Genomic DNA, 5,478 nt, shown 5'->3' with positions numbered 1-5,478 from the left:
GATGCGAGCCCCCCATTGGTCCGCCACGTGGCTGCCGATTTACGGGCAGCCATTGGGCTCCTGTCGCCATCTAAAATTTACTGTACGGACGGTACTCACGACGAGACATCTGCCTTCGTGGCCAGTTTCACGTGTCCACGTGTATCCGTGAAGGCTTGCAGCCCGCATTTGCTTTTCCACTAACTTTAGAGTGGAGGACTCCTACGCAAATTCTGGGTTTACGCATCCAGCTTCTCAGTAAAGGAATTAACGATTTTCTAGATTTGTAATTCCTGAGAAGTCCTTTCCCGGAACAGTTTTTTCTGTACAGAGGACCGTACTCATTAGATATGTGGATCAGATACAATGTTTGTGGTAGACTCTCAATCTTTCAGTATGTTTAGAAGTATGTGCGTCAGAGACTCAGTCTTTTGGTTGGAAAACCGGCAACTGAGCAAAACGTGTACCAATGCGGGATATGCGAGCAATCAACAATTGTATGAGTTTACTGGCAGCAGTACGAATCTAAAACCGAGCTCATCAAGCGCTCAGAAACCGTCCGCCGAATCAACACCAAAAAAGCTCCCCAGAGTCCACTGCCGCCCCACCACCTACGTTTCGTTCCACAGCCCGCTTCTGGTGCTATCTGTACGGCGCCTGCGCACGTTTTCGCTTCCATACGTAAGTATCCGCTATTTCATGCAGGCGTTTCAAGTAGCGCTCGTACGTCTTACCATCAGCATCCCTGAGGGGATGCTATATGACATTAATGTTAGTTAAAGCAACCGTCATTCTAAAGATACGATCATACCCCTTTCTGCCCACCTATACTGGTTGGCAACGACAGCCCAAAGGGTACCCTGCCGACCGAAAAAATTCTCAGCATTTATTCTGTCTGCTTCCAATGCTGCATTTTCCCGTTTTTCAGACCGGGAGAGCACCCCCCCCCCCCCCACGAGGTTTCTTCTTAGGGATAATTGCACGTACCTCTGATTCCATGCATACATATCCCTTGTCCAAAAGGACTCCCCATCGATTAGAATATGATTCAGATCCCCGCCCAATGTTCGTAATTGCCAACTCCTCTCCCGGTTTCTCTAAAGCATCATCATGAAAATGAAGCATTTCCCTCATAATTTCGACATCGGAGACCGAGCCGGGATAGTGGTTGCTTACTGAGATTTCCAGGCCGTTGGAGAGCACATAGGCTTCTAATTTAAATCCGTAGAGCTTTTGCTTCCCAGAAAAAAAATCACTTCCTCGAGGGAACCTCCTGGTTTGTAACGTTGCTGAAAAGTTATGTCAGTGGCGTATCGACACATTTTAAAAGTTTTAAATGTATTTTTGTCCGCCAGAAGTCGTTGCATATCAAACGTTTCTGCGTACGATTCCACAAAGCGTGTATACAGAAAATCGAAGGTAATCGCTATCATACTCGTCACCCTTTTTTCAAATGTTGCTGGTTTCATCTCGAAGAGATATGCAATGAGTCCCACTTTGAGCCATGTTTAAGTACACATACCGACATAAAAAATAAATCCTTCGCCTTCATGGGGCTCTTGCTGCCCCTTCCCGTATTGTAGCGTGACGAGACTTGTTCTTGCACTTGATTCCATACCCCGTTAAATTCCCTCACTGTAAAGTTTGTCATACTTATCAATGCTCGATCTTCATCTTCCTTGATAAACTCGTCCATTTTCGGCCACTCACTTTCATCAGTTTGATCGTCATCAGACAGTTGAGGTGCGTCGTAGTAGCGCTCAAGCTCCTCCTGACGCAAGGCAGCTTGCTCCTCCAACAATTGGAGCGCTACGGCGGATGTGGGGGCAGAGCGTGAGGGCATAGTGACTGAGCTTGTGTTAAGCACGACGTCGAGCTCAATAAACAGGTGTGGTGTCAGGTAATAACAGGGGTTTGGTGGGCGTTGAGGAGTGTGGAGGAGGTGCGGTGGGGAAATGTGGAGGAGAGACAGAGGGTGAGGTGTGGACGGGTGTCGGTGGGGAGATGTGTAAGAGAAGCAGAGGGTGAGATGTGGAGGAGGGGTGTTGGGCAGACGTGGAAGTCAGACAGCGGATGAGGTGTGGAAGGGCAAGGTGTACAAAGGTGTCAGTGGGGAGATGTGGAAGAGAGGGAGAGTGTTAGGTGTAGAGAAGGGGCGTTGGGGAGACGTAGAAGAGAGGCAGAGGGTAAGGTGGTGAGGAGGGGTTTTGGGGAATGCGAGATAGGACGGCGGGGAAGTGCTGAGGAGGGACGTAGGATTAGGAAGGAGCGGCTTTTTATGCCCGATGAACGATATCAGCGCAGAGTAGTGCGGTGGAAGTTGGGTTCTTTCCAAAGAGGAGAGCCGTTTGACTGGAAATGTGGCTGTCCAGTGCGCAGTGGGGCTTCAGGCAGATTATATCATCTTTCGTGAGTCGGAGGGAGTTTGATGGGCGAGAGGGAGTTTTTCGGAGAAGATTTGATCGTCTTTGATCATGAACGGTCTTCTCAGAATTGCGCATCCAACACACAGTTAGCATGGTGGTCTCAAACGAGCTTTTTATGTTGCAAAAATTTAAATCTAGTACTTGTTACTCACACAGTACAGTTCTATTGAAGAAACACACAGTTTATTGTGTCGTTTCGGAATGCGTCAATGTTCTCCGGAGAGAACAAGGTATTCAACGTATTGCCGTCTAACTGCTCCCTCTGCCTATTAGTGTCGCCGCGTGCGAGACCCCAAAACTGACACTATTGGGAGACGGCATTCGTAAGTGACGTCGTCACATCTATTTTCATGCAATCGGTAATTAACGTCTGCCTGCTCCGCGTTGGGTCTCTGTCGTGTTTTCCAGTGAGAAACGCGCGCTTTGCCGACCTCAGATACGATAGAGCGTCTGAAACTTGGCATTCAGTGGCAAAAACCCTCCAGCTCTCTAAACAATTCTGCGATCTCAACCGCAGAGGGTACTGTCCTTCTCTCTCTCGTGTCCTCTGCGCTCCCATCTTCATCACTTGATTGCGTTGTAGTTAAGGTCTGTGTGTAGCTAAGGTCTGTGAACGCTGTTCGGTCAATAGGATCGGTCTTAGAAGCCGCCTTTACATCGTTGTGGGGTAAAGGTGGAGGCAGTTTGGTTTTTCTTTTCTTAGGCAGCGTGGTGTTCGGTGCGTGGTCTGGTTCCTTCCCCTCTCTCCCCTGCTCGTCTGCAGGGCCCGTCACCTTCTACGCTTTTATGGTCTCGTACAGAGTAAAGTCTCGGTACAGTGAAGCCTCTACAAAATGAACAGACTTCATGCAATGAACTGCCCAAGCAGTAGCAAGGCGCCACCCTCCCTATTTGGCCCAGATTGCTCACTTTGGCAGATCTGCAGTGAACTGGCGTCAGTAAAAAGAACTCTCCGTTACAAGGTACATTCGCCCTCTCACATATTCAACAATTCACTTTACCGAGACCTGAATAAAGCACTAGAAACTCGATGTCAACGCGTACAGAAATTGTCAATGCGACTTCGCTTAAGACCCTGACGCTGCATTTTTCGCACGCGCCTCAATTCCTCCAGCAGCAGCTACTTTAAATTTGAGGGAAGCTCTGAACGAATGAGTTCCGGCTCTGTCGTGACAGACTTCAGTTCCTCTCACAAAGCTACAATTGAATCACTATAGCGAGTGAGTGATGGTTTGCGGGAAGCCCTTTCTACAGCCGGCACAGTTTCTGCATCATCCTCGTCGGTGGCGTCACCGACAGCCTCATCCTCTACGTTCCTAACGGCCTCAAACTGCTCCAGCCCGAGCTCTACAGCTTGAGCGAGAGCAGCACCCTTCTTTGTTGCTTCATGAACTGGTATCGTACGCTCTGCATCCATCAAGTGCTGCATTTTCGCAACACCAACTCCATCGACCACGCCGGCATCACTCAGCTCCATTATTTCTCTAGACAGCAATTGATAGAATTTTCTGCCGCTCGTGCCCCATAATCCGTGTCCGTATCACTTTTTTCACCTTTTGCCTGTTGCTCTGCGCGTATGTACAACTCTCCGCCATAATATGCCGTTTTGGCAGATTTTTTACGAGCTTCTAGCACGGTTTCAGGTGCGTATGTAGCCGGAGCCCGCAGAGAGGCTCTCACGTTTCCCCGCCCTTCATTTCGGAGCTTAAAGATTTTTTGTCTTAGAAAAGAGGGAAGTATATCAGTCTTTAACCAAGCGTTCAGAACAACACTCTCCCGTACTAGGTCCCAAGCTTTAGACATTAATCTCACCGCATCGTACAAAGCCACGACTTTCCCAATGTCAAATGGCTCTCGTTCCGAGGTGTTTCGGCATATTTGCCCATCAATTGCGTCGAGAATATGCAGCACTAGTAAACGGCGGAAATCACAATTAAAGGATCTTCCGACGGCAGCATCGACGGGTTGTAGATGCGATGTCAAATTGGGAGGAAGAAAAGAGCACTTAAAGTTAGAAAATTCAGTGTACGTAATGTTATGAGGAGAACAAATACCGACAAGTTCAATAAACGTCTTTCCTTCCAGGCGAGCAAATTTGTCAAAACGCTTCACAACTTGGCTCCAAATGCTCTTTGTGTTCCAGGCATTTTTGTGCCATATAATATGCGTTTAGGTCCCCCAGGCCGTTAACGTGTCTGGGGAAGCTTCTAGGTCGTTTTGGCGTGCCGATAATGGTCAGTGGGGCCTTGGATCCGTCTGCAAGAACTGTAAGCACTGCTGTTAAACGTTCTTTTATGCGTTCGTACGCAGTGCCATTTTGCGAAATACATCGACTTGGCAAAGCTCCGTAGAGAACCGCCACTTCGTCAGTGTTCATAATGCAAGACAGAAGGTGGTGAGCGACCTCTTTTTCATCTTGTGTCTTGCTCTTTCCACGAATTCTTTTTCGAAATGCTTGGCATTTCCTGCCCTCTTTCTGGACGAGAATATTGTCGTCCAGAAAGAGGGCAGGAAATGAATGGATATCCATTGCGAACCATAAATCTTTGATACCATCCATGACTTGCGGAGAAATACTGCAGCTGCCCTGGCAGCTGCGCCGGCCTCATCAAGTTTCGCCCATTCTCCGCATTGTCGAGTGACGCTGCGCAGTTGAGGGATTGGTGATTGCCGATAGTCGCGTTCCATCAGACGCAAATCCAAGCATGGCGTAGCATAACCCCCCCTGCAGGACTCACTTTACACTACGGGGTCACTTACTCCGAAATCAATAAATATTATTATTCCAGAGCAGGCATTTTATTAAGCGCACATTTTGAGAGAAAATATTCGTCCAGAAACGGGCTTTCTTAGCCTCAATCTACCTATTAATTGCTGGGCAGCGCTCATGTGTTCTCAAAAATGAGATGGAGAACATCGTTCTCTTGCACGCATCATTTGTCAAGTACAATGACAACTCATTGCCGCAGCGTTCCGCAGTAGTGATCGTGCCTGCATTTTAATTTTTCGTTCTGGAAGCGCTCTGCTATCACAACAATGACAATGCATGCCCGCGGGCAGGAGAATGCATACG

Source organism: Chondrus crispus, genomic scaffold, assembly GCF_000350225.1.
Source record: "Chondrus crispus Stackhouse genomic scaffold, scaffold_88, whole genome shotgun sequence".
Taxonomy (NCBI): Eukaryota; Rhodophyta; class Florideophyceae; order Gigartinales; family Gigartinaceae; genus Chondrus; species Chondrus crispus.
This window is presented reverse-complemented; position numbering follows the sequence as displayed.